Genomic DNA, 23,814 nt, shown 5'->3' with positions numbered 1-23,814 from the left:
AACAGATCATTTTGAAAGCTGACAGGGTAGTGGTTAAAGTGAGCCGAGATATACAGTACGTTTTGCATAAGCAGCTGCATTAGTGTGTAATTCTTTCTTCTGAGCAGTGACTCATACTGTAAAGACACTCTTGGAGCTTGGAATCCTCAAGGAAATATTAACACCTTTAACATCTCGGGAATTCACCTGAATGGTAGATGAAAATATCTGAAGCGCTGAAACACATTAAAACAAAATTTCATACTGTATTTTATAAAGTCTTCCTCTTATTGTCACAAGAGACAGTAGTGCCTTGCAAAAGTATTCAGACCCTTTCTGTTTCCCATTTTGCAAAATTACAGTCTGATGCAAGCACATTTTTTTTAAACTAAGTATTTTGTTCAAAACCTCAATGCTGAAGCTAAAGGTTCCTAAGGGTAAGGTACAGTAAAAGGCAGCAAAAACTAAAGAGAAAATGTTTTTTTGATTGATTCCTCTCATGTTGAGGCCCATGCATCTTTGGCCGCAGTTCTTTCTATAGTCTCTGCAAGCTAGGCACAGTGCTTGGGGATTTGGTCCCAATTTTGGGTCTGAACTCGTTTTCCTCGAAGATTTGCTGGTATTTTGCTCCATCTTAAGTTCCATCAGCCTTGACAAGATTCCCAGCTCCTGCTGATGAAAAGTAGACACCAGGGATGGTGTTGACCGTGTGATGCACTGTGTCAGATGTAACACCACTTTGCATTTAAACCAGAAGTAAAAAAAAGTGCCATGTCTTTGCCGTCTCACTTAGGTTCTTTGTTTTGAACTCCTTTTGGGATTTGAGGCACATTTTTCAGTTTCATTCAACTGGATTGACTGGGCTGTGATTGACCCAGGGGCAACTTCTCCCATCGCAGTCACTGAACGCTGGTTAGGGATGCCACCTTGTGCCCAAAGGCAAATGTGAAGGTGTCACAGTTTCCTCTTTGCTCTGTTAGTGGGGACAACGTGCTCTAGGCAGTGTCTGGGTGTCTTCCTCTTCTTAAAGATTGACTTCATCATGCCCACCATGGCCACAGAGATTACTTCTTTGTAATGTTTTTATAAAGTACCCTTCTCTTCATCCGTCTTTATACAACTTAATTCCTGAGCTGTTCAGAAAACTTCTTGGTCTTCATGGTCTGAATACTTTTACAAGTCACTTCATTTGTCACTTTCAGGCTGTAGTTTCATTCTAAGTTCTCTTTTCTTTTACTGTAAACATGACATTGTACATTATGTCTTTGACAAGACTGGACAGGATAGGGTTCCTGGGATTATCAGAAGAAAGCTTTTTAATGTTTTAACGAAAAAATGGAACTGGTATCTTCATTTATATATTATATTTGTGGAATGAACTTGTAATGACCTGTCTGGAGCAAAGAAACCGCTTTCAATAGGAAGACATTTTATTTGGAGCCTTATTGACATTCAAGTATTGGATCATTGTTAGGCTGAACAGATTCAAATGTTGTATGATTTGTTACTTGAATAGAAGAGTTATCTCAACAGGAAGGTGTTATTTGTCATCTGAATGGCATACAGTATTTAAGGGATTAAAATGTCAACTAACGTTAGATTTAGATAACATCTTATAGTGTAGGTACAGTGAAATGTTTGATTTGTTTTTAGTCCTTTGAGAAGGAGAGAGGTGAGTGGTCTTGTTCCTACTTATTTTGTTTGGGTTACAGGTGCTCAATATAGGTCATTTTGAGTTCTAGGTCAAAAAAGTATTTTTTTTCAACGCAACAATATTCCATGGTATAAAGCAACATATATGTTTCTTATTCATCCCTGGAATGACAGAAAATGGCTAAAGCATTCAACTTGCCCCTTTCTCAGGCCAGCAACGTAAGAATAACCGAGTGTGAATTATACAAGGAATACCAATTGCGCAGCCAGGTGGAAGTTTTAAAAAGGAAAGCAGCCGTTAGTGATGCTGTGTAGACGTGAATGAAATAGTAAGTTTGCAGTCGGAAGGCAACAATAGAAAGAGTAATGGAGAGACAGCAGGTATCTATGAGGTCCAGAAGTGTATTTATTGTTGAGAGTTTTTTATGGGGGTTAGCCGTCTCCCGTGAGAGAAAACAAAGAAGTCGGACTCCATATGTAGGATTTCACTGTTGTGTTTCCTGGAGTGGGTGACAGGGTTGCTGTTTGTCAGCGACACTTGGAAGCTCTCCTGCCAGTGCAGGGAGCACGCAGAGCTCTATATGGGTAATGCCCTCCCCTGCTGCTGCTTAGTCGAGAGCTCTTGTCTTGGCAGGAATGCGGTTTGTAAGATGGGGAAGGTGGGGGCAGGGCAGGGCTGCCTCTTACTCAACATTTTGGTTTCAGATTGGCCTTTTTTGGTCATCAGGATCTGTGTCCAGTGGTGGGCAGTTTCTCTAGCCTTTGTTTTACATGTTGTTTGGTGTTTTTTTATTCCAACAGAAGTATTGGGAGGGGGACAAAATTCAGTACAGAAACTTGGGGCTTGTAAATGATTTCTGCAGCTCAGCTTCTCCCAGCGCTCTGACTGTCAGTGGAGCTTTGGATCTTCGGAAGTTTAATTTCTTGCTTGGATCTAAGTAGTCGTCCTGCGTTGTTGCCCCCAGGCATCTCATGTGACCTTGTAATGCAGTTACACGACCTTGATTTTGTCGGGCGTAGTTTTAGGTATGTGTGGCAAACAAAACTGTTGTGTTGTCATAAATACAGCTTAATAGAGGATCCTGTATCCATCTGTTTGTCTGTTGCCTTTTATTCCTAGGCATCAGTTTCTGCAGTTTTCTATTATCGATTATAGGTTGTCTCAAATGTTTTCTCTTGACTAGTGAAACAGGTTCATTCTTGTTTACTGCACCTGCATTAGTATAGAGATTAAACATGAAAATCATTGTGATCGTTGGGATTAAACTAATCTAGTCACTGTGAAAAATCTTTGGTGGATTTAATACTCGGGACTTACTCTTAATGATGGTTTTTCATGTTTATGGATGACGTGAGTAGGTTCCTGCAACATTAAATTCCTCAACTCCATTTTGAGACAATCGTCTTTGCGGACCTTATATTCTGCTCACCTCCTCTTGACTGAGCTTTAAACGGGAGCATGTAGTTGCCTCTGTGACAAGTGATCCAAAAAATTCCGAAGAGTTTTGGTGAGAAGTTGAATGATGTCACCGGTGTTCTTTCAACTCGCTTATGTACTGTAGCCCATTGAGCAGGGGGAGACAATGTGAAGCCGCCATCTTCGAAATGAATAAACACTTCTGAAACCTAAAAGGATTTAGTAGAATAAGTCGGGTGAAGTGATGTAAAGCTCCGTATCTGATCTTGCTGCCAACCGGTTGCCGCTTTAAAAAGCAAGCGAAAGGACACGAACAAAACAGCCCTAAAAACACCTGTTTTGTGTGCAGGTTGCTTGGCAGTTTTTCAAGTGATATTTGCCGACAAAGGCCACACTTAAGCCTTAAGCCCGGCTGTGCCTCGGCAGAGGAGCTGTGAACAGTTTGAGCCGTCCATTTGAAAGAAAGATGTGGGACGCGGACAAGGATGAGAAGAGAACAGAAGTGTACTGGTGTTTTTTGTCCTCTAGTGGAAAAACGTACTTGAAAGTATTTTTTTCCCCTCATGGTTTCTTTCAATGGGTAGCATGGTAGCCGAAGCACCGCTGCCTCACAGCTCTTGTGTTCTGGGTTCAGCGCTGTGCTGGGAAACCTTCTGTGTGCAGTGTGCATGTTACAGGACCTCGCTTGATTGCTCTGATTGTTCCCTTCTCTGTGGCCCTGTGAAGGCCTGGTATCCCATCCGGGTCAAGAGCAGCCGTGGGCTGTCAGTCCTGCCTTGAACCTGAAGTTTCCGGGGATGGGCTCCGGTGTTATCATGACCCTCACCGAGATAACGGATGAATGGTTTCTTTTTTAACCTTCCCTGATTTAATTTTCTGTGCTGTTGGGTCTGAAATCTTTGTCTTTTTTCAAGATCAGCATGGTTTTGACTTTTCATTTCTCATTAAAGTTGTGGTTCACTGATGTAATTTTTGCTGCACTGTAATTAAAGAAAGCGTCTTAGCTGTTTTAATTGCTGTTCTTTCCTGAAAAAAAAAAATGCTACAGAGCGTTTTTTAAGACTAGCTAGTGCTTGGCCTGAACTAAGAGCCTGCTTTTTTCTCAAGGCATTATTGCCTGTTAGCTTATATGAAATGTACATTTCCCTTCAGACTTCTGTGTGACATCATTCCTCAAGAACAGATGTTGGTAGAAACGAACTGCTTCAAAATAAAAAATTCTATATCGGGTACTCCTTAACAAGAGGCTTCTTTTAGAGTAACATAAGAAGAAATAGAAACAAGAAGAGCACGTTCAGCATGTCTAGCCAGTTCCCAAGTAAGTAACCAAGGTGTCATCTTCAACATCATGGCTCTGTAATTTGTTCCAAAGTCCCACTCTGCCGTCCTTTGCCTAAAAAAATGCCCGCTTGTGTCCTGAGGTTTGTGGCTCTCTGTTCTTTCTGAATACATCCATGAAGTTGACTTGTTCAAGTCCTTTGCGGATTCTGAATGCTTGGATGAGGTCCCTTCAGTTTGTCAGTCTTACGTTCTGTAAGTCCCAGACTTGATTGAGTTGCTCTTCTCTGGAGGGATCCCAGAGCAGGAATATTTTACTCGTAGGATAACTAGCATTTGAAATGAGGCTGTACTGGTGTGTTACACAATTTTAACATAACTTACCCTGATGTAAACTCGACCTTTTTTAACTCGGCTCATTTTGTATTTATAGTTTTGTACTTGCATGTAAAACTCTGCAGTTGACTAAAGTGCACATCATCTGTTAGGGTTTTTTACAGTTCAGACATTTGTTTAAATTTCCTGCAATTTTTGTTTGTTACTGTGCACTCCTTTTGTGGTATGATCTGCAGACTTGAATAGTTTACTAACTGCAATATGCTAGAATCTAGACCATTGATATAAATGAGGAACACAAGTGGTGTTGATACATGTCATTGAGCTACTCCACTAACTACACCACTACAATTTGAGCATTCACCTCTTATCTATACTATGTTTTCTATTTTTAAACAGTTCTCAGTCCAGGTACTCCCATTCCTATGAATGCGTACTGCCTATTATTTTTAGGATGAATCTTCGGTGAGGAAGTTTATTAAAAGACTCCTGAAAATTCACAATTCACAAATTGGGTCAGCAAAACCAGCCATCATCAAACCTAGGTTGACTTTTTCCTAGGATCCTATTTCCATATTTGTAAATCCTCTAATTTAGGACTAATAATTGTTGACTAATAATTTCCATGTAATTGCAGTCAGACTCATTGGTCTCTCTCTGTGCTGTATGTACCTTTTTATAGCAGGGAACTAGAATTGAGTGATGTTTGCATCAGTGGCTTATGTATCACATGTCTTTTTCCTTAAAGACATTTGGTAGAGTACCATCAGTCTCTGGGGGTTGATCTTGAGTGCTTTAAGTACCTGCAAGCTAAAACTATTGTATTTAATACAGAATGCGGTCCTTCTACTGCCTGAGGTATGTTTTGAATATCAGAGTGTTTTGTTGTGTTGTTGAACGTCTGACCAGCATGGATTTGTAATCATGTTGGCATTAGATGTGAAGCAGACAGTCGATAAACATCAATGGCTTCTTCAGTTTACAGTATCTTCAGCTCTTATGGTTCCCAGTATTTCCCGGAGTGCACACTGGGATTTGTTTGCCTCTTAAAGGCTGTATATTCAGAATCACTTGTATTAAAGTTTTTTTGTGCCTGCCCTTCAGAAAAATAATTAATTTAATTAAAATATATTATTCCATCATCACATTTTCTTGTCAACATTCTACTTATTAAGCCTTTAGACATTGCAGTGAGCTGAAACTATTGCAAAGACCACCTTTACTTACAAAGACAAGGTTGTTGGTTTCATTTGATGTTTTCTGTGATTCCCTTTTCTATTTCTTAATATTGTGCCTTTGGTCTCTTCTGCTTGTCTCACTGCGCAGTGGTGTGCTAGCCCTCGTTAACATTACCTCTGCTGTTTCTGGGCCACAGCTTATGCCTGCAGGAGAATTGCTCACAGTAATAGTTTCCAGCCATTGTCTCTCCAGGATCACTGTACATCAGCAGGCAGCTTGTAGGTCACTCCAGTTACAGACACAGCCTAGTATTTACGGCCTCTGCTGTAGGTTTTGCTTTGCAAGCTATCTGTACTCTTTATGATTTGTGAGGCTTATATTTCTGTAATTCTATTGATCAATGTGAGAATCGTTTTGTCGGGATCTGTTGAATTACTGTATATTTTATAGAGGGTGTGAAAACTATATGACTGTACCTATGTTCTCAGGTGCTGCTTTGGCATATTCTGTCTCTGGATCAGAGTGCTGTACAGACAATGATTGTTCGCTGTAAGCTGGGGCCTCTAACATACTAATGACCATGGTTGCTGAACTTAGTTTTGTAATTATGCTACTGCATATATGAACAACAACGTTTTTAGTAATTGCGGTAATTAGCTTCTAAGGATTGAACAAATTGTTAATACATTATTTAAGCATTCTGTAATTGTAAGTCAGAGAGACTGACTGTTTTAAATGCATACTTAACATTTATGGTACATTACATTCTAATTTCACTAGATTAAGTTTTGAAGCTAGCTTGCACTGATCAGACCTTCCATGCATTATATGAGATACTATATGCAGTGACGCCTGTCTATTTCCATTGCAAATTTTCCTCATACTGTGATCTCACCTGTAGTCTCTCACTTCACAGTTTGAATACATTTGGATGCATATTAATCAGATTTATGTGGATTTCAGGTTGCGCAGAAAGTATGACTTAATTTGGTTTCATTGTCTGAATCTTAGCTGCTACAATTTTATAAATGTGACTAATTTAATATCTTTAAGTCCTGTATGCATATTGTCCCATTAGAAGCCTGTATAAAAATAATGCTTACACTAAAATCCCTAGACACTATATATGGGACTGTGTAATAATGAAATGTATAATCAGGTTGTACTAAAACATATTTCACTTACCAAATGTCATTTTTTCCATGAGAAAAACATGGAAAATGGGCACTGGCAGGATTTCATACAGATCATCGTAAGATGGTTGCTGGCGACAGATCTGAAGCCCCAATCGAAAATAAAAACGTGAGCCCAGAAAGCTTTTGATCTCAGTCTGCACTTAACCGATTCAGACGTTCAGGTCGGTTCCAAGTGATACCTGTCGGCATCAAACGTTGTAAAAGAGAAGTTTGAAAATAACCCTGAAAAAAAGGTTAAAACGGATAGTGGCGAGCAAAATGCTGGTTACAACTTCAAGTCCTGTCAAAGCGAAGGCTTTGTCTGGTTTGGAGTAGGAAGAATCCTAAGGAAAGGACATGTGTCGTCCTGTATATTGCATAGTTCTAACAGTGGTAAAAGGAAGGGTTTTGCTCTCACCTCTTAACCTCATCACCAGTCCACACTTCCATGTTTCCAATTGAAATTGAGGCCAACTGAAACTCAGTATGCTAGGCTGCCTTTGCTCTCTAGCGTAAGGGGGGTGGGACCGCAATGGCCAAACACTTCTCTTGGGCCAGTGGCGGGGCTGTAGCTGCTAAGAGAGACCTGGGGGTTGTTCATCAGTTAGTTTTCTAACTGCTTCATCCAGTTCTGGGTCACGGGGGAGCTGGAGCGTATCCCCGCAGGCATAGCGGACGCAAGGCAGGACACACCCTGGGTGGGACACCAGTCCATCACAGGGCAGACAGACACAAACACGCACACAACGGGGACAGTTTTCCCAGAAGCCAGTTAACCCACCAGTATGTCTTTCGACGGTGGGAGGAAACTTGAACCCCCTGAGTTAACTCATGCGAACATGAGGAGAACATGCAAACTCAACACAGACAGCACCAGAGGCCCAGGGAATTGATCCCAGGAGGTGCCTCCCTGCCGCCCACCTGGGTGTCATGATTAATACAATTTTATCACAAACGGTGAGTTCTGTAAGATAACGACATCATTAAAGGATGAAGGCAAACCAGCAAAGCCCAGCTTCTTAAGGATAAAATTTCCTTGGAATTTTAGTGACTCAAGTATATTCCTTAGTCATCTTTCTATCACAGTGCTTTTAATTGTTTCAAGGCCTTTTACTAAAGTAAAAAAAGCAAATGTCACGTGTTCCAAAGATGCTTGAAGAAAGGGATTTTGAACTACTTTATTACCACAGACGGCAGGAAGTCCATTGAGCTTCCTTTGCAGGAGTGAACAGTTCCAGATTTAAATAGAAGTACCAGTCTCCCAGCATTGTTTGGGGTTTCCCTTCAACTTCTGTTAAACCTACAAAGCTAAGGAAAAGTTGTAAGTAGTTGTGCCAGGATGATTACATTATAGTTGTGAGTCTTTCAGCTCTACCAGGAAAGTACAAAAGTCTGGTGTGTCTGACCTCCTGTTTTTTTAATAAGACACTGATAAGCTAAAATCAGTGTAAAATATGCCCTATTAGTTCTTTATACAAGTGAGGTGATTACTGTGCTCATTTTAGCCTCACTTTCCTTATACAAGATTAGAAGGTGACTGATAGGCAAAGGTTTATCTCTTGCAATCAAGATGGGAGATTTAACAGGACAAGCATAAAAATATAATAGTCTTATCTCAGACTCACTCTTTCTTTGAGTGTCTAATTCTCGGAACTGAAGTAGCACTCTGTGCAAAGTACGAACATGACAGTTCAGATTCTGATGGACTTTGCTCCACTTTATTTCTTGTTTGCGGATGTAAACCTTTCTTAAGCCAGACTTAATGTGCGACTGTAAAAGATTACAAAGCTTACAAAACCAGAATGGGTTTCAATGTATTTGGGTTCTGTACACTTAACGAAGAGGCATGTTTTCATCCACAATGCTGCTTTGAAGAACATTTTTGATTGTCTATTTTTCAAGTACATGGTGATGGTCACTCTGGGTTTCTTGGAGTGTTCTGGATGAGCCCAGGATGTGTATTTTTGCGCTATTGGCTGGGCAGAACTTTGTGGGATTTTGGGAAGTGCTCCTGAGTTCTCATGTTTCGATGATCAGTTTTTTGGGGTTAAAATGTGAAAGCAGCTCAAGATGGAGTCTGTTGGCAGTGAGTTTAGGGGGAGCCTTGTGGTGTTGAGTGTTTTCAAAGGGAGGGAAATGAAACTGCATTCGCAAAGAGACAGTGCTCTGTTACAAATAACAGGGCCACTACTGTAGATCAGAGAGATGTCTGTTCATCTGTGGTGCTGAAGGCATGACTTTGAAATACTTCTCTTAATCTGCATCAGAGATGTGGTTCATTTCTTAATTGAGGGCAGCAAACTCTTCTCATTCACTTTCTCCAGCACTGGAAAACTGAGGCAGTGCCTTCTCCCATTGAAGGGTGAAATTTGTGCTCTGAAAATTTTTGACATTTTTGTGGGAATTTTCATGGCTTTGAAGACTCCGACGTCCCTCTTTGAAATTGGTTCCCATGGTGAGAAACCATTTGGAGCTGAATAGCACGCCACTTTATTTGGTGTCTGAAGTTTCCCAGCATCGTCTTCAGCAGCTCTTGTGGGTCGTATCTGAGCACAAAGAGGCTGGACTTCTGTGCCTGGGGTCAGTCTTGAAGTGAATCAGTGAAGGGGTGAAGGCTCTGTTACCTCCTCTTTTATCATTAGAACAGTCTGCTTCTCAATCCACCAATCACAAGCTATTGTGTGATTGCTGCAGGGCAGACGTGTCAGAAAGAGTTTTCTTCTCAAGCACTGGTTGTCATGTACTGTCGTTTTCAAGTAGAAATGCAGTAGTCACCCCCCGTCCCTCACATACACACACAGAAAGAACTGACTGTTCTTCTTTACAAAATTATTACATTCTAAAAAAAAAAGTATTTCCTTATCGTTCTCTCCCGGGAGTCCGTAATGTATTCTAAGTCCTTTTCATTAGCAAAAATTGCCCCATCAAAATGGTAGTAGCTTATGATCGCAATTCTATTTTGAGACACATTTGCCAATTTTGTAATCTGTAATTTATTTTAAAACAAGGCTCATATTATCCAGTATATAAAAAGGGGGTTGATTCCTCTGGACTGCACCTTTAGTTAGAACGGTGATATTTTAATTGCTTTCAGGGTAGAAATTGTCATAAAAACCTTTTCCTATTGACACAAATAATAATTTGCAGTATTCAAATCCTTATTAAGAGGGCACTTCTTGAATGATTAGAAGTGTGCATAATTAGTGATTATTTGTAGATCCGATGAACTGACTGTTTTACCAGACATTTTAGTATAATCTGCTTTAGATCTGGAATTGAAAGGACTCCTTTTGGCTGCAGCAACCGGTGTATATCAGGGAATAATTAGAAACATATTGAGAGAAAAAAACAGCTGGCTAGCTTTTGTGTTTTCTGGAGCCATTTCACTTTGGAAGATTTTATTTTTTTTACAGCATGTCATTTGAGATTTGGCAGGAAAATTCACTCCAGGTTTCTGTAATCGAGTCACAATTTTTCTTGTATTCAAAAAAGTGACCAGCTCACTGGTGAAAAGTGGAGTTTCTCAGAATGACACTAGAGTAAAGCCTCTGGACAAGGGTGCAAGAGGAGAGATCAGAATGCAGATGGAAACATGCATTGAAATCAGAACGAGTTTGAGAAAGACTTTGCGTTTTATGTTATAAGGGGTGTCCATTACTGCATACTGGAGCTCTCCAGTCTGAAGAAATTTACTTTTAGATCGGAAACCTGGAACTGTCAAGAAAATCCTTTCGGCGCATTTTTGTGTAGCCTTGCGTTTACAAAAATTATACTGCTGCAGTTTTATTATAGCGTACTAAACAAATCTCTGCTAAATCAGGATGGTGTGTGAGACTGCACTGTAATTTTTGATCTCCGTTTTGAAAACGGCGTGGGCCCAAGTCGCACCTTTCTTCCTGGCTTGTCCTGGCCTCCCTGACAGGGCCTGTCTAAACACTTCCTCTCCGGAAGCTGCCGTTCCTGCTTTTCCCATCTTCTGCCCAGCTGGGAAATGCCCTGGGGTGTGTTCTGTCAGAGTGCATGAGCCCTGTACGGCGGCTCTTCTGCCATCTTGCCTGCATTTCATTCCTGGCTACGGAGCTGTAGCTGCTCATTCTGTTATTCCATTTTGTTTTTGATACTCCCTTTCTGCACACAAAGGGTGTCTGCAGTGGATTCTGCAGGCTAGCCTCTTGCGTTATTCATGAATTATCATTGCCGTCCATGTGCATCAGGATCCTGGGCCTACGGAGCGGTCAGCAGACTGAAGGGTTGGGGCTTGGAGTGATTATAATGGCAGGTTGAACTTCAGATGGAGGAGTGGGTACTGTATGGAAACAGGAAAAAGCAGAAGCCTGTGTACTGACAGGATGATGGCCGGAAATAATCAGCGTTGCCAGCTTTTCATCAGGGCAGTGCTGCCACGTCTCTGTGGGGGCCAAATCTTTCCTCTCCACAGACACGAAGGGGGGGATCTCTGTCCGCGATTCTCTTCAAAACAAAACCTGCGCTTCCTGTGATTGTGCTCGGCTGGTTGACGCAGTTCTCTTGAGTTGGACGTAACGAAGGGATTCAAAAAAAGAAGGAATTGGTATGACTGTAGTATGCAAGCATAGTTAGTGTTCATTTTCTTCTATCCGTTTGTCTGAATAAGGCATTGGTTCACTCCTCTGTGAGTGTGATATCAAACATATCTCTGGCGTAGCCTGTTTATTATAGTGAGTAATTACATTCATATACAGCTCATCTTCCCAAAGGATATGAAAGCGCTTTTTAATAGAGGACGGAACTTACACATAGGAGGTAAGGTAGGAACGGCTTCTTCTCTATTCTATCCAGCAGTTTTCTTGCCTTAAGACAAGGAGACCACAAAGATGGCTGGCAAGGGCACAGCTGCTCAGCAGAGCAGGGGGAGAGACCATGAGCTGCCTGCCTTCAGAGCCATGTGGTGTGGAGCTCTGAGGAGGTTCGAGGTTGGACTGTGCTCAGTGCAGTGCCTGAGGAACATGCAAGCTGTTAGGCAGAGGAGTTTGTATTCATCGATGAAGAGCATGGCCAGATAAGGCGGAGAGCAAAGCACCGCGTTTCTGAAAGGTTCTTGACCGTAAGGAAAAGTCTAGAGTGCAACAGCTGAACTAATTAAAAAAAAATAAGTAGCTGATTAAATGCAAAATGCAAAATTAAGGCTAGATCTGCAGCTGTTTAGGAATACACAATTGACTCTATGCACACAAACAATATAAGCAATTTGACCATCATTACATAATAATCAACATCTGTAAGGGTCCTTACCATGAAGTCTTTAAATTACCTGTCTAGTTAAATCCATCCACTTCTAACTGCTTCATACATTTCAGTGTTGCAGAGGAGCAACGGGCACAAGGAAGTATAAATCCTGGACAGAACAGTCTATTGCAGGGCACACGTTCAAAGACACACACACACTCAGACCAGGGCCACTTTTCCCTGAAGCCAATTAGCCTACCACTATGTCTTTGGACTGTGGGAAGTTAGTGGTGTGAACATGGGGCGAACATGCAGACTCCACACAGACAGCGCCCCAGATCCAGAACTGAACCCAGGGCCCCAGCACTGCCAGGCAACAGTTCTGCCCACTGAGCCACAGTACCACCCCCCAGTTAAGTAAATATATATTTTTTTTAATGTCAGCTGAAGTAAAACTTGTTTTTAGTGTTTTTTTCACATATTAACTCATTTGGTCTTTGTCTTCTGGAGAATAAATATCCCTTTCTATAATCTACTTCTGTTTATTTGACCATCTTTGTGATGGCATGCAAATAAAAATCTTATTGATCTTATTATAACATCAGGGCACATCAAAAAATGCTTGTTGTGCTGTGAAAGCTAATACCTTTCATCGGTTTAATTTTGACTGTAGTTACAGATGGTTCCTGCTAACCACCACATCCTGTGATAGTCGAAAGAAAAAGATAATGAAGTTTGCAGAAAGGGGCCCCTTGTGCTTTAAAATGCATTTTATTTGTTAAATTCAAACCAGTGTTCTAATAGGAAAACTATGGGTGTATAACTATGGGACTTTCCCATAGTTTCCCATAGGGAAAAGGGGTCTCTCCTAATTAGTTAGCAACTTGCGTCATTTTAGAATCAATATACTGTACTTCATGAAGGAAACCTTTGGAAAGAAATGCATTTCAGCATCAGGAGGCCATTAACCTATTCTAATTGTACTTAACACATGAAAGACATTAGCATGTAATTAGTCGTGCATCCAGACTGTAGATTGTGACCTTGGGGACAATTCAATTGTCAGTGAACTTGTGGAACTCCATGTAGTCATTCTGAAGCTGTTTCAGACACAAGACTCCCTTTTATGTTTTACAGTGTTACAGATTTTTGCAAGTGGTTCTGCAAGACTTTTATTGACATGATCTAAGTAATCCCCTTGTTACAAATCCTGGAGTGTTCAAATGACAAGTCAGTTATCAAATCAGTATAAAATCCGGACCGGATATCAAACCATATCTATTAAGCATCACATGGCATATATACCCTTTATTCTCTGGCACAGATTGATAATAGAGAATCAGACACAAACCTGGCAAACAGATATTTCTTAATAAATAACACTAACACACAACACTTATATTATAAACCTATATATAGATCTGTGAGTACCAGTGCCCTGTTTTTTTACAGCCCCTATTATCTTAAACTGAATACAAACAACACCTTAACAGGTTCATTAAGAGAATGAACTGTGTTCTGATACACAAAATGGATCCTAACCGGGACTAATCTGCCTCTCTAAACAAAGCTTGTAGCTGAATGGGAACTGATTTCCCTTTTCTAACCGTACATCACTAATAATAGGGGCGACGCTTTTAGCCTGCAGATTCTACAATAAAGTTAATTGGCATGTCAGTAAAAATAAGACGCCAAGCTCTTTCGTAATAGGGCCGACACTATTTCAAGGTTTAAAATGAGGCGGATCTTAGTTTCACGTCTGATTGGAAAGAGGCAACCTCTCACAGCATCACGAGCTTCTGATAAAGATGAGCATGGTTAATTCTCCCCTGTGTTGATATTAGTGCATCCCTATGGATTAATGTGTATTTATTAGGGCTCCTTTTGATCATCTGTGTCTTCATCTTGTTTACTTGCGTCATGGCCCAGGGACAGCGAGGTACATACAACAGAACAACAGCCATTGTCACAGTCCTCCAGAATAAGGCAATCAAACTGTTCAGTGCAAACAAATCACAGCTGACCTTATTTACTGCATATTACATACACCCACTGCCTGTTATGTAAGGGTGTGGTTCCTAGAAGTCTTGACGGTAATCCAAATTTCAGATTGGACGCAACCTTTTTTTTAGCCTGTGAACAACTGTAGAGAATTGCAGTTCATCATATTGCAGTGATCTTTCATTTGTCCTGGCTTTATGTGTGTGTCAGGGAGGAGAGGAGAGGAGAACTGCAGGCTCACCAGGGATTATTGTTCTTTAATGGTTAACAGGTGAGTGTGCTGGTCACAGTGTGGGGTAGAGTGCTTTGTGACACACAAGCACAACACAAATTTAATGCTACAGGGCCCTAAAAAGACAATACACACTAGCTGAGCCTGGCCAAAGAGACTTGCCAGCACAGGCAGACTCGGTTACCCAGAGTGGACAGGCTCAAGTGACCACAGCCTGGGCACAGAAACTGGACATGGGCAGACCTAGCAGCCCAGAGAGGACAGGCTGTGCTCCTACTGCCAGCGGGGAGAAGGAGACAGAAATATGTTTTCTGCTACGATGTGAGAAACACTCTGGTTTTAGACCATCATTCGTCTCTAAAATAAGAAGTATGATCTCGGAATTCTAACATCTACCAGAATCAGAACAGCTTCCAAACTTTTATGTGACGTACTATATGCAAATTTCCAATGTTATGTTTGTACTGTAAATGTTGTGTTAAATGTATCTGCTTTGGTAACACTGTAATTCATCTGTTATGCTGATAAAGCTCTTTGAATTTGAACTGATTGTACTGTAACAAGTTGTGATGATGGAGAACTGATTGTAACGTTTAGCATGGGTCCTGTCCAGCTTACTGGAGGAGGAGACTTCTATGGTACATTATTTTCTATAGGCCGGTGCTTTTACATCCAGCCAAACTGGTGAGCTAAAGATGGCATAAAGAATGGAAAAGGCCCTGAAGGTATTCAGTTAATTAAAAAGACAGGCTTTTGCTAAATGTAGCTCAGGAATGGAAAGGCATGCGTGTAAGAGCATGCCTTGCAAGTTTAAAAGCATAGAGCTCATTAGTTAGCGTCTGTGTCAAGTGGGTTTGTGCGGTTTCTGTCATATTTCAAGATAAATGCTTTTGAAATAATCTCTTTACCGCAACTGTCCTTTTTTAGCTCCTGACTGTAATGTATTGCGAGCAATCAATGTGAAATATGAACTGCAACTAAGCGTCCAGTCAGTGCTCAACCTCTTGCACAGAGCCGTGTTGTCAGGGATGTGTTAAGAGAAGGTGGGCACGTCAGAGGAATCGGCCTAAATGTCCTCGTTCTTAGGTGTTGTTTGGGTGCCATAGACACACGAGTTATGAAGTCAATTTTGAATGACACTTTTTGACACATTGTATCCTAGAGATCCCAGCGTTATTTAGAAGATTCCCAGTTGTTTCCCTTGGGAGTGACAGCATTTTGGAATAAAACTTTCTTCTTGCTGGGAGGGCAGCAACCATCCCATAAGGCTGATGCTGCTTAACATTGAACACCTCAATCAAAACTGAAAGGTCCTGTTAGTTTTACTGTACCCATCACTAGTGCTGTGAAGCTCTGTAGTCTTTGACGGTCGATCTTCAGACAGTTCTCCGACTTTGCCTGTGATGACCTAGTAATGAGTATTCTCTTTCTATGTTCACACTTTTACAGGTGTGAAGTGAGACAACACTAAAATGTTGTTGATGTAAGGATTCACTTTCCTGAGTAAATACTTGCTGGAAGCACCAGCTAGTTACACTTTTTTGGAAAAGGCTCTATTAACCTTGCACACTAATATAGTGCAATTTTCACCCATAGAAGTGTTCAGTTTCGATGTTCACATTTTGATTAAAAATATTCACTTGAAGTGTCTACATCATTGGTAAATTGGCGGTGTGGGAAGGGGGTGGGAATATCGGAAGGGGGTGTATGCACTTATCAGGCACTGTATCTGAAAAGGGTATTTTGAGCAGGCTAGGGTGTTTTTTTAGAAAAAGGAACTCAAAACCAAAAGTAGAAACCTAGAAAACCGCTTTTGTCTCACAAAATAAAAAACAGTTTTGAAGTTTTCGAAGCAAGTCCTTATCCGCTTACTTTAATAGTGCAAATGAACTATAAGCCACCGAAGGTTCATTGGCCAAACCTGGTTTTTGAAGAATGGGTATGTTTTGGCCAAGCAGTTTGCATTTTCAATACAATTCAAGTTTTATTATACGTTAGAGCCCAGAATAGCAGTGCAACAAAAGCAGATGAACATCACCAACAAAGAATGGTGAAAGTATACAGTACAGCAGTGAAACATCGGCAGCAAAGAATTGGTACAAAAATATAGAATAATTTGTGGTGTCTTGATTTCTCCTCCTTTCATGTTTGGTGCGCCATTGCCTTTCATGCGCGTTCAGCAATGCGTGCCGAGTGCTTTCCGTAGGTGGGATCTGAGTAGTGTGAGAAGAACGGACGGGGCTTGCATGTGTCAGACTCCAAACATGTCTCCCTGGTGGCAGCAAAACCCACTGGCCTCCTGTAGAAATCTCTCACTGTGCCTAGTTGGTTTTGCAGTTCATTTAGTTCACCAGTCCATGCTGGAAATCACTGAAACATCCACGCAAGACCCCCGATTGTTTCTAATTAAATTGTTGCATAGTGGTCTTATATCTTCCAGATATACTCCTGTAAAAACGAGCCAGTTGTTGTAATGCAGCTGTTCCCCACAAAACACCTGCCCGCAGCACGTCTTTTTGCAGTAAATCAATTTATTTTTTCGAGGAACATTTTTCACATTAAGCACCCTGTCCTCGCAATAACGTAGAGGAGTACATTATCGCCATCCTTTCCTGCGTTTTGTTTTCCGTCAAGTCAGACGGTTGCCAGCTTCTGTGGCCTGATTATCTCTCCAGCTCTGTGCAGTACATTATTCTCCTTAATTAATCGTTCCATGGGTAGCAAGCGTGTTGAAGGCGATAACAATGCTTCTGCGAATAAAAGGCTAAGAAAAAAGCCATCACATCAGGAAAGGAATGTGAAATAATAAAGCATGTTTAATATAGAGTGAGGTCTTATGTAGATCGAGATTTTTGTCCAATATTATATATATATATCCATCTCTAGAAGAATCCGCCATCTTAAAACATTTCTACACGTGCAAACACATGTTGGATTTGATAAGCACAATAACAATGAAAGTGTGAAATAACAGCTATGAAAACAGCCCTTGTCATTTCCAATGTTTTCAATGGGAAAATTGTTTCCGTGTTAAACCTTTTTGCATAAAACGCATGTTTTCAGGAATGCTGCTGTGGTTTTATATGAGAAATTACTGTACTGGTTGTTCTCCTGAATCCCCTTCAAAACATGACTAATGAAGGTGGTTTATAATGTGAAGTACTGCAGTTTCTAACGTGAACTCTTTCTGACTCGTTAACAGGGTTTTCACAGTCTTTCAGCCGAGTGTTGTTTGACGAGTGCCTGAAATAAACACTTCAGGTGTTGTGTGGCTGATTCTCTCCACCTTGCCTGCTCTTCTGGAGGCACTGAGAAACAGCGGTTTCAAAGCCGCAGAGGAGCGAAGCAGTCACGTGTGGAGCTGCCTTCCGTGAGATCACGCTGGCTGCCAGAAAAACACAGTACTGTCCCTCGTGGTTTAACTGTGACGCTGTCCTCCTCGTAACTGAAGCCTTGCACAGACGAAACCATCTCGCTAATCCGAGCTGTCAGCCTGTCTGCCAGCCTTAGCAATGTGTGAGGGAGACTGTAAATGACTTTACATCTAGGCAAGGATGGTGTTTAATTTTATTTTTTAGAACACTAAAAACATTTCTGTTTAACCCATGGGAAGTCCACTATGGTGATAACTTGAGGATCAAATGGGCAAACCCTTTTGTCTGTTTCTAAAAGAATCTGTGGTATGCTGGGTTGTGGTATGATGGATCAAGTGTGAAGGAGAAATTCATTTTTAAAAGATCACAGGTTTCTGACTGCATTTTTAGGTCTAGATTTTTATATTTTAATTATTATAGGCCAAAATATTTTTACTGGAATATGTGATAACATATTTGCTTACTGTATGCCGCCACTGTAAATCATATAGTAGTGAAGGGCACGCTTTGTGCAGTTGGTATTTTAGTCTGTGACCCTTGTGTTGGCAGGATTGCAGAGGAGTACATTTATGAAAAGAAGCACGAAACCAGGAAATTATGCAAGACAGAAATTCTGATGACCATCACATATTATACCACAGTATTGTGCATCGTGGTTCAGAGAGAGCTTCAGTGAATAATACAATTTAATGGTAAAGGTAGCATGATTGTACAATTTGTTTACATTTTTTGTAACTTGAAGTAAGGGATATTTACATTGGTTTGCAAATGCTGGTTTTTAATGGAGGCGTATAAATTAAAGTTTGATTGAATCATGTGCAGTTTCCCCAGCAGCAGATGGTGAATTTTACATTATTCACCAACAAAGTACACATTCGATAGACCATGTTACATAAACATTGTTAATTGCTGCCTTGGGCCATTTTCCTAGAAGAAAACACGTTACAGTGTGCTCAACATATAAATCCCCATTGCTTGTTAAAAAGTGGTACTTTATTGCTTCTGCAGATTTGCTGTAGATGTGAACTGATTTTAAATCAAGATGGGTGTGCGTGTCCTACTCTCATTAAACAAGGCAATTCGCACTCGTTAGCTTCTTAGAGCACCTAATGCTGAATAGATAATTATAACAGAAATAATTCTCAGGAAAAAGGTCTGTTTGCTGTAGTCCGCAATTGTACTTTGAGCGTTGGTTTACTTTATATCAATTTGTAGAGATTTAAAATGAAGTTCAGCCTGCTGGGTTTCTTGCATTTAAAAATACTGAATTAGCACGTACAGTAGTAAATGAGTTGTGTTGCGTGTATGTCTAGACTCAGGACTCTCCCAGACCAATGCCCAAGATCTGAAGAGTAGAGCTGAGATCTTCATCTGTTCTTTGCATCGGTGACCTTCAGGGACTACAGCACAGGGGAGTAGTGGTTAGGGACTCCAGTCTCCAGATCCCAGGTGCAATGCTGGTGTTGCTTTTATGTGCAAGCTACTTCACTATATGCTCCAGTCAAATGTCTTGCTTTATAAATGGACGGCTCTGCAGGTCATCGTTTTAAATGACAAGTAGTTGACAGCTGAAAAGAAGGCTTGGACATTCTGCTGTCTTAGTTATAAAGTACTGGTTTCTCAGTTCCACTTATCCATTATGATGTACACTGTCTTGTCTCTTTATTACCCACAAAGCTGGCTGTACCTCGTATTCCTAGTATTTTGTGTTTGGTGTTTTAGATTTTGAAGTGCTTTGTGTACGCTGTGCAAGAAATTATGTGGCTTCCAAATTAAGAACTGTGCCTGGTCTAGGCAATTGCATCTAAATAAAGGCTAATCACATTAGAGGTTAGGACTTTTTAATTATTTTTCTTTTCTATGTTGTTAGTTTTAGACTCTGTGTGCTGCATCACATTATTCTGTATAGTTTATAACTTGTGGTTTAAGAACATCGGTAACTCTTAGTCTCAGGAATTTACCTGCTGGTCATGCACAATAATTCCACTTGTAATGTATGGTGCAGTTTTTGCACAGTACTGTGGAATTGATTTTAGCAGTCAGCGTAACCTGGGTCACATCGCCTAATCTCTTCTTTCAAATGTGAAGTGAATAACTGCTCAAAATGCATTGCTTCTGGTAAAAAGAGTTTGTTCTATGTAGTTTCATGAGTGGTGTATGGATTTCTTTAAAATCCACAATTTACTGCTGAGTGTTACTTCTTAGAATTTGCAAACACTCTGAAGCACCTTAGGTTCTAGCAGTGGCATCTCAGACTACCAGACCCTTATATTCCTTGAGTTTATTTGAGTATTTCTGAACTATCTCATATTTCCAGAATTCTTTTGGGTATTCATTTATCTTTAATGTACATTATTAATAGTACGTAGTCTGGCACAGTGATGTTATTTCCATCTCCTGTGCTGTGAACTAATTAGACATGTCAGAAATGCTGTAAAAAGGGTTCCTTATGAAATCTGCATTTCAGCTCATCCTTCCCAAGTTGGACGGTCATTTGAAAAGCGAACTTCTCAAGCCTGACCCCGAGGGCATGTGAAGATGCATACTGGCATGTCACAATGTGGGTCATCTAAAAGTAATGAGTAATAGGTTTATTCCATGCTGAAAAGAGAAGAAAGAATACACTCGAAAAAGGCTCCACAGCCGAAACGTTGTGTTTTCGTTCTTCTCTTTTCAGCAGGGAATAAACCTGTTACCTGTTCCTTTGCAGCCCGTGCATGCTGACGCAGCTCCCCACCTGAACTATGTTTAGAAATCAGATGTGGCTGGTTAGGACGTTTCCTACTCCCACACTCCTTTGCATAAAGAAGCACGCCCTGTTGTCAGTTTCAAATGCTCTTCCACTTTATTTGCATTTGTTTCACAGATTTTGTTTTTATATTTTCAGAATCTGTATACTGCAAGGATATTTTCACCAGTCAGCTTTAGTGATGGACACAAGTGGGAACTATGTGGTAGTTCATTTAAAACTTAAAAAGAATGGCATTTCATTATGTAAAAAGGGTTGTGGGAATAGGGGCCAGGGTACTCAGTTATGATGTTGATCCTGATACATCAGCTTCATTGAAGAAAGAGCTGGATGAGATCCTTGGTTGATACCTTCGAAGAGTGGAATGGCCTTATTCTCATCCTGGCACAGTAAGCCGAGGCCTGTGGCCTTGCATAAAAAAAACTATTCCTTAGAGATGAGAAACAGTGGGCAGTTTTTTTGATTCCATCTCTTTCCCTGTCAAGCCCTCCCTCTCTCACAGTAAACCCAGGGAAGCTGTTCTGAAAGCTTTGTCTTTTTTATGTGTTCTCTGCTTTGCTGCCCACTTGTTGCTGGTTCTCCTCACGATTTAAAGCCCACGTGCATGCTGAGTTTTTTCTGATTTCACCAGGCAACAGAAACATTCATTTCAAATGAGCCTGGCAAATGTACAGAAAGACTGTTGACCTCTGCGAATCTGAGCAGGGGCAGAACACATGTGATCACGATAATCATGATGGGGATGGTTGATTCATTCAGCTGTGTATTAATTTAACAGCGAATCTGAAAATGAGAGGCATCAGGCAGACCTGCTTATTTTGATCCGTGTGATGCCTGTTGGTTTTGTGCTTTTTTTGTTCTTTCTTCTGGTTATTCTATTTTGAGGAGCAGAGAAATCACGAGCCAGTTCTCAAAGTAAAGCAAAGCATTAGTGCTGTGCATGTCATAAATTCCTCACCTGACAACCTTCTGTATTGCTTAGAAAACTGGCAACAGGGTCTCTGGTCATTTGATTAATGGGTTTTCGAGCATCACACCAGGGTGACTTAAGAATGGAAACCATTTTTCTTACAGAGGAACTTGCCTTTCAATGGCTGTGAAATGTGAATGTGAAATATATCAGAGATCACCAAGAAGTAATGGTGTGTACAGTTGTAATACTGTGGTTGGCATACTGAGCTCTGTTTGAGTTTCCCATGAAACAAAGGTTTATTTAATATAGTAATTGAACTTGCCCATCTGTTACTGGAGAATGCACGATAAGATCTCTTTTAGATCTTGACTTCCAAAAGTTAGGAAAAAGAAGGTTTTGCTTTATTGCCCAGGTCAGACAAGGTCATTGATGCTGATGAGTAGAGCAGATGAAAAATAAAAGGTTTTTCCTAGAAATCAGTGGGCCTTTTTTCTATTTTTTTTGCTTATTGTGTTGCAGTTAATATTCAAGGCTTGAAGATTAACTTGGAAAATTTGTCACTGGGGGAAAAAATAAATATAGATGCACAAACATGTTAAGAAAAGGGGGAATGACTTTAATTGGGCTCACATCTCTTTTCCTGGAAACGAAAAGTGATCTTGAACAAACATTCATTTGCATGCGAGGGAATTTATCCAGTATATCGCCAAAGGGGAAGGAAGGCCTGTTATGATAATCTTTCTGAGATTTTTGTAGTCCTAGCCCTTTCCTGTTTAAACAAAACTAAACACCAGACCGCTCTTGAGATCTCTGGAGAACGAGAAAGAGGCGCAGTCAAACTGTCTGGACTGAAATCTGTTTAATTACTGTACGCCGAATCCTCCCCAAATCTCAAGACTGAAGAGGTGGAGGAGGGGTTTTATCAGGTGACCTACATTTGGAGTGCACTTAGCAATATGAAAAACTATGTTTTGCTGCAAAGTTATAGGCCAGTGCTTCAGTTGTGGTACAACAAGCTATGCATTCCCATTCTCTTTGAGTCATGATCGCGTTACATTATGCCTCTAGTTATTGGTCCTGTGTACCGTCATTGAGTTTGCAACGTAACACATTTTGTATCATGTGAGGAGGTGGACAGAACAGCAGAGTGGTGAATGTGAGAGGCTTTTCACAGCATCTTGTATTTAAATGGACATTAGGGATACTTTTACAGCCGAGTTGTATTTTGTTTTAGATTTGCCATCCATTGAAATTCATCTGAATAGACCAGTGCTAGCCTGATGCTTTCTAACAGAAAATAACAAGACTGTAGCACTTCAGGGTTTGCAAAAGACACTTCATAAATATATAACAAGCTGTTAACACTAAATTGTGAATAAAACATTTATTTTCTGGGAGCAATGAGTTTTGTTATTAAACATTATTAATCACAAGTAGCCATCGGTCACTACTAGATAAGTTATTATTGCACTCTTAAAATGTTGTTAATCTATTATAGGCTATAAAGAATTTATTAAATGGAATTTGCAACTTCTAATTGACGTTTTTACAAATAAAACCGTAAAAATGTATTGTAAATGGAAACTGGGAGCTTTCCCAGCTTAGCTGTAAACCGGATTTTAGCGGCTTACTTTGGAATACTTGCGCAGAAACATCAAAGCCTCTTCCTTCTGGGTTCTGTATGGTCCAGTAGGTCTGGGCTGTGCCCCTGTCTCCAAGATCGCTCCATTTCCACTCCCCCGATGCCTACACAGTGTGAATGAGTTTCAGGAATGCCCCATCTGCTAAAGTGTTACGATGGAGGAAGTGCTTGTCAAATTGAGGTCACAGTGTCCTCTGAATAGCCAAAGCTTCCGGTCCGAAGAGTGGGAGCAGTAGGAGGCAGTGGGAATGCTCCGTTGCATTAACAGAGCAGCAGTTTAACAGAATAAAGGTTTAGCTGGCATGATACAAAGCATTCAGAACTCAGCCGTTTTTTATATACCATATATACAGCTGCTTTGATATTTGCACGATTGTCTTAAAGGTCATTCAGAAAGAGTTGTTGGTTTCGCTTTTCCTCTCTTCATAATATAAGCTGCCACAGATGGAATACTTTCTGAGGCATGAATGTGGATCACTGGCTATGCAGAATGCTGTGTGAGTTGTTTTCTCTACTCCTTATCTGGCAGTATTAAGAGTATTTGTCTTCATGTTGAAGACCTTTTAGCTTTTTTTTTTCCCCAGGAAATACTGAGGTTTTCTCTCTGCACTCTAACGATGACTTGTTTCAGTCCAAATCTGTTTTCAACTTATCGATGATAAACTCTCACTGCAGAGATCC

The 23,814-nt window shown here is 40.6% G+C and overlaps 1 protein-coding gene and 1 long non-coding RNA gene across 4 annotated transcripts in view; one reads left to right on the top strand and one right to left on the bottom strand.

The window, feature by feature from the left end:
* The window catches only part of ttyh3a (tweety family member 3a), an 84,102-nt gene that overhangs the window by 2,764 nt on the left and 57,524 nt on the right, over positions 1-23,814 (top strand). The gene's annotated exons all lie outside the window — the stretch shown is intronic.
* LOC148645319 (uncharacterized) lies at positions 16,969-23,513 on the bottom strand. Its single transcript, XR_015928451.1, has 2 exons — positions 23,123-23,513; positions 16,969-17,205 (listed from the first exon to the last, which is right to left on the bottom strand). It is a non-coding gene; the product is annotated as an uncharacterized LOC148645319 (long non-coding RNA).

The sequence above is a fragment of the Lepisosteus platostomus genome, chromosome 19 (genome assembly GCF_059453375.1).
Source record: "Lepisosteus platostomus isolate fLepPlt1 chromosome 19, fLepPlt1.hap1, whole genome shotgun sequence".
NCBI lineage: Eukaryota > Metazoa > Chordata > Actinopteri > Semionotiformes > Lepisosteidae > Lepisosteus > Lepisosteus platostomus.
Note: the sequence above shows the minus strand (reverse complement) of the source record. Positions and strands in the feature narration are given on the sequence as shown.